Raw genomic sequence first — 6,107 nt, 5'->3', positions numbered from 1 at the left:
AGAATTGAGATGCTGTGACTTTCTATTGTGGTGACACGAGTCGGACTTTCACCTGTCAGGCTACAGCGTGGAGCACGAGTCAGACTTCCGCCCCGTCGGGCCCGCGGTGGGGAGCGCGAGTCGGACTTCCGCCCCGTCGGGCCCCCGCCCCGTCGGGCCCGCGGCGCGGAGCGCGAGTCGGACTTCCGCCCCGTCGGGCCCGCGGCGGGGGGCGCGAGTCGGACTTCCGCCCCGTCGGGCCCGCGGCGGGGGGCGCGAGTCCGACTTCCGCCCCGTCGGGTCTGCGGCGGGGGGCGCGAGTCAGACTTCCGACCCGTCAGGCCCGTGCGGCGGGGAGCGCTAGTCGGACTTCCGCCCGTCAGGCCCGCGACCTGGGGCACGAGTCGGACTTCCGCTCCTCAGGCCTAGGGCGTGGGGCACGAGTCGGACTTCCGCTCGTCAGGCCTATGGCGTGGACCTGTGGCCAATACATTGGCCAAAATGTTCCTGTTAAAACAGGTGGGGGAATGCCAGCTTTCTGCTGCGAACATCCAGGAACTTCTCCGTGCCTCGAATTGGCATGCAAGGCCCTGCCGGCCCTGCCCCATTCCCTCTCAACTCCATCTTCCACATCCCATGGCTCTCACTCACCTCCCTGCTCCTGGAATGATCCAGGTGTGCTCCCACTTCAGGCTTCCCTGCTTGGCTGCTCTCCCAGGCCCAGCTCGACTGGCCCTCGCCTGTCTCAGTGTCTGTGCAGGTGACAACCTCTTGGGAACGCCTTTCCCGGCCATACTTTGAACTTGCTTCCTGCTTTCACATTCTCTACACCTTTTCTGCTTTACTTTTCTTCAAAGCCCTTAGCATTGCCTTGCACACCACATGTTTTATTTAGTTGTTTATTGCCTGTCTCCTCCCTCTAAAATTTTAGTCTCCATTGTGTAGGACATTTCCTGGCACACCCTCATGATTTTTGTGTTATGATTGAATGAATGACGTCAGCAATGCCGTTCTTTCCCTCAGTTACTTTGTTTTGAGCTTGTGGCAATCTATAGAAGTTAGTTAATGGGCCTTACAATCTTGACTTGGAGAAAAGGATGCACAAGGTGTCATATGTCAACACAGCCAAACGCCAACACGGCCTCCTCCTTCCCCAGATTACCAGGAAGAAGTCAGAGGACGCTGCTGCTCCTTGACTCACGTGCTTCCTTGGGAGCTTGAGAAGCTGCTCCCCCTGGTGCTGCCGCGGGTGCTGCTTACCGGGTCTGTCCTGGGTTCTCCCTGCAGGTCAGATCCATGGTAAGGAATGCTGGTGGGCACTGCAGTCTGGCAGGAGCTCACTGTGGGGAAGGAGAGGCTGGGCTGGATCCCAAGGCTGAGCTGTCAGGCTCTGCAGCCCTCCCGGTGCTCAGTTATCAGGCTCACTACCTCTCAAAGGCCTCTCTTCTCTACGTGGACGTTTGTCTGTCACAGCCGCAAGATTCTGACAATAAACTTGCTCTCCAAATTCCTAAAATAATTGGTTGCTCCAGTTTAGCCAGCTAAGACTTCCTTGGATAATGACATAACCTAGAAAGACATTTAACAAATTCGTTTAAACTGGAAATTATTGACTCTACAGTTGAGTCAGAAAAACCCATTCAATACACATTCGCAATATTCAGCAGCAGCTCAATACACATTGGCAATATTCAACAGCAGCGCTGGGTCCTGAGGCTCCAGGGCAGTACAGGAGCAGGGATTAGAGGTCTGAGCGGTTTCATGGCACTTCTCAGGGGAATACACGGGTTCTGGGTTCTTCCAAGGAACCTCCCTCCGTGCCAGCCACCACCTGGTCCCTGCTGGGGAAATAGTTGTCCAGGGAGCCCTCAACTGTAGGGAAATTAATGACCCTCCCGATGTCACCGCATCTCCACTGGGTCTTCTTTTATTCCTTCTTTCCCCCAGAAAACACCTTCTGACACACTCCTGCTCTGCCTGTCTGTCCCCTGCTGCAGCCAGACAGTGAGCACGAAAGAAGTCCAGTGTCTGGACTGTTTGCTGATTTGCAGAACCTGTTCTCTCGCAGTATCTGTTTTCCAATGCAGATTTTCACGGTCCCCTAAAGAAACTTAAAATTCCATTCCCAGAATGACTTCATTTCCTGATACCCAGCCCAAATTCACTTGTGTTTGGAGCCAATGTGGCAACACAGCCACTTGGGTGGGGTGAACATCACAGCCCACAATTCTGCACTTCAGATTTGGGTTTATCTTAAGACTTAGTGCAACTTTGCATTTGGCAGAGGCCTTTCTCTTTTGTAGCCCTTGCCACCAACCTCATCGTGTAATTACTTGTGAAAGTCTGCTTCATGCCTGTCTGCTCAGCAGATGAGAGACCTTGAGGCCTGGGAAGATCCCGCCCTCCCTGGCTCTGTATTCTGAGGTAGTGCATTGCCTAGTGGATGGTTAATTTTAGGTGTCAACTTGACTAAGCTGAGGGAAACCCAGAGAGCTGATACAACATGCTTTGTAAGTATGTCTGAGAGGGAGGATCCAGAAGAGATCAGTACTTGAATCAAGGGACTGAGCAGGGAAAATCCACGCTCCCCAAAGTGCTGAGGGCCCAGATAGAAAAAAAGGCAGAGGAAGGGTCAATTCTTTCCTTATTCTGGATCTGAGACGTCCATCTTCTCCTGCCCCCAAACCTCAGAACTCCAGGTTCTCAGGCCTTCGGACTCTGGGACGTACACCAGGAACTTCCCCGGTTCTCCAGCTTGTAGACGGCAGCAGGACTTCTCATCCTCTGTAACCACAGAAGCCAAGTCACATGAAACCCCCCCTCACCCCTCTCTCTGTGTACATCCTATGGGTTCTGTTTCTATGGAGAACTCTAATACAACTGGCAAAGACTAGCGTTCAGCAAGCGTTTTATTTCTGAATGACTGAGATGTTTGAGTGGCTTCCAAGCTGACATACCTGTGTTTCCATTAAAGCCATTGTTTCGAAGGTCGATGGCAACAAAAGGTTGAAACATGGCATAATCCGGGGTTGTTGATTTGAATTGTACCATGATGTGTTTAAATTTGTACTATGATAGGGATTTGTTGCAAGAAGTTAGGAATGCCGGCATCTAAAAGCTGGAAAAGCGTATTTTGTTGGGGAGGTCTGGAGCTCCCATCTCACACGCAGGAGGGAAGACACAACTGGAAGCAATCAAGCCGACGAATGAGATGTTGTTCCTGCCAGACGCAGGTCCTTGCCTTGTGTGTGCCTAACCTCACTTCGTTCGACAGCAACACAGGAGGAGGAAATCACCATTAACCGTGCTCTTTTATGTGCAGAAGCTGAGGCTTGGAAACTGAAAATGACACAGCTGTGAACGGTCTTGCTGGCATTGGAGCCAGGAGAGAAAATGCCCTTGGTAAAATCTCCCAGCTGAATGGGGAAATGGGAATACACCCTGCAGGGCCCACAGAGACAATGGCTGGAAACGTCACAGTCCTCGAGGGGGAGCTGTGCGGTGGCCGGGCTGTGGCCGTGAAGACACAGTGGTGTGGGAGGCTGGGGGCCGCTGGGGATCTGGCTGGAAGGTTTCCGTTAATAGCTGGAGCTCCAGAGCCTGTCCTGGAAGAGGGAAGCGGGCCTGGTCCTGGGAGGGTTTGTAAACCGGCAAGAGCACGTCAGTGTGGAGCTCTGACGTCAGGACCCTGGATGCCTACAACAGAGATCACACGAATGGGGCAAGAAGACCAAGCCCCCCCCATGGTGCAGCTGCTCCACTGTGTCGGGGGAGCTGTGGTGAAACACAGGACTCGCTTAGAAAGATCCCGAGAGAGAATCCACCTGCAGAAAACCTGGAGAGTATTCTGAAACTTCCTACAGGAAATCCAGGAGAAAGAGTCCTATTCTGTGATGGGAGGGGGTACTGGTCAGGGGCTGCATCGGAAAGGCAGTCGTTGGAAAGGATGTACGGATTCTCGCTGGAGGTGCTGAGGCAGCCACAGGAGGTGGTGAGTGGGGGCCTTGGGGATTGGGTGGGGAATCTAGAGCTGGGACCCCTGGATTTGATGGAAGGAGCGTTGCCTTGGGAGGTAAAAGATACAGATTCGGGTCCAGGCCTGTAGCATCCTTCAGTCACCCTTAAGTCCTCTGAGTTTCTGTGTCTGTGAAATGAGCATAACGGTTCCCACCACACAGGGGCAGGGGCAGGGGCAGGGGCAGGACGCTGTGAGATTGTGAGGGCTGGAGTCCCTCATTGCATGGAGTCAGCAGCCAGCTGGGCTGAGGGAGGTGTTTCTGTCCTTTGGTGTCACAGGCTGACTCTCGTGCATCCTTCCTTCCGCTTCTCCCCACCTGCATCCACACAGAGAATACACGACCTCTATTGAATGCTTGCAAGGGGCCACTGTTCTCAGCATTTCACCTGTCAACGTCACTTAAGCCTTAAACAGCCTATGATGAGGTTCTGATAGTATCTTCCTTGGCCTGCTAGAAGGCCCAGTGCCGAAGGACGACCGGGCACCCCGGCTCTTGGGATGGTCACAGGCTGTCACCTGGCCAGGGCAGACCCCTTCCTCTCACTGGGCCTTCTGGTGCCCTGAGTCCCTACTGCTTTCTGCCACAGACTTGGGAGGGAATGTGAGCTGCATCCAACAGGCTGCAGGAGGTCCTGACCTCTGAGCACCCAAGACCAGACAGAGGCAGTGCCTCGGCTGCAGTAAAGGCCTAGCGACCCGGGTGGGCATGGGGCACATGTTCCTACTTTGGCATTAGAGGTCATGCCACTGCTTGTCTTTGCCGTTCTACCCAGTGTCCTGGGAGGACTCGCTCCTCACATGGGTCACGTGTCTCCAGTCCATTAATAGCCGGTTGGAAGTGAGTCCTGGTCCATCCCTGTGAGAAGCCAGGGGACTGGCCCCTCATTTCCTCGTGAACTCAGGGGCCCTCATTTCCTCGTGGACTCAGGGCCCCTCGTTTCCTCATGGACTCATGACACCTCATCCTCGTGGACTCAGGGCCCCACACAATGACACGCCTGGCCTTCCTGGACCCATGCACTCACTCCAAAAGAAAGTTTGCTTTGAGCTCGCCTGGTGGACGGGATGCCCCTGAACATCTAACCATCTGTTGACATTTCCACCACCGGAAAGTTCCTCCAGGCAGCGCCCAGCCAGTGCTCCAAAGAGGTGCAGAATCTCTGAGAAATTATGTGGCCCACAGTCATCAGCTAACAACATTTTTAGGACCTTGTTTTAGCCACCAGCTTGGAGAAGGCCGGGGTCCAGAATAAATCAAATCCTCAGAATTGTCAGACGGTGGTGGCTCGGTCAAACCTCGGTCAAAAGACGCTTTGGCCAAAGTCAACAGAGAGCAGCAGGGACTTGCTTTTGCTGGGCCCTCAGCAAGACCACACAGGGAGTAAACAATGTTGCCTCCAATTTTCCCGTGAGGTGAGAAATCTTCTTATCCAGATGAGAAGGTGCAGGCCCAGGGCAGGTGTGGGTGGCCAGGCCGGGGATGGAGCCCTCACACGGCCTCGAGATTAGCACCCAGGCATCGGCTCTCTCCACGACACGCAGAAACGGCTCCACGCCTGTGCTAGTGTTTTCATAGGAACCCTTGTGTGTTTGTTTCCCTGCTCAGACTTAGGTCAAATGGTCTATTAATTACAGGAGATTTAGTCACTCCTGACACCAGCGTGTGTGGTTCAAGCAGCCCAAGGGGAAGAGACAAGGCCTCCTTTATGCAGACTCCGAAGTCTTCAGAGGACTGGACACAGCCCTGGCCTGCTGCTGTCTGCCGTGCCTTTTGCTCCCTGGGTTTTATTCCTTGCTCTGTACCTTGAATATAATAAGATCCGTTTGCACATTTTGCTCTTATGCCTGACACCAAAGGAAGAGAAGATAGTAGTTTAAAGCTCCCAACATTCTTCATGTTCTGAGCCTTAGGTCTCCCACATGGTAGAGAATCAACAAATATCAGAGGACCCCAAACCTGGCCCGAGATGAAACAGCTTTGAGGCTTCCAGGGATCCCTCAGAAGGCTGCACCCAGGCTGGCCACATGTGAAAACATGGTGGCTCTTTTCTTCTCTGCTCACTGTGGTTTTATCAGAGCTCTAAAATGGTTTATTCCATGACATGGAGGG

The 6,107-nt window shown here is 53.5% G+C and overlaps 1 long non-coding RNA gene across 1 annotated transcript; it reads left to right on the top strand.

Annotated features, from left to right (window-relative positions):
• Positions 1–328: 328 nt before the first annotated feature.
• Positions 329–2,899, top strand: LOC139362590 (uncharacterized). The gene is made up of 3 exons (XR_011621735.1): positions 329–498; positions 1,137–1,278; positions 2,671–2,899. It is a non-coding gene; the product is annotated as an uncharacterized lncRNA (long non-coding RNA).
• Positions 2,900–6,107: the final 3,208 nt, after the last annotated feature.

The sequence above is a fragment of the Macaca nemestrina genome, chromosome 4, assembly GCF_043159975.1.
Source record: "Macaca nemestrina isolate mMacNem1 chromosome 4, mMacNem.hap1, whole genome shotgun sequence".
In the NCBI taxonomy this organism is placed as follows: domain Eukaryota; kingdom Metazoa; phylum Chordata; class Mammalia; order Primates; family Cercopithecidae; genus Macaca; species Macaca nemestrina.
This window is presented reverse-complemented; position numbering and strand designations above follow the sequence as displayed.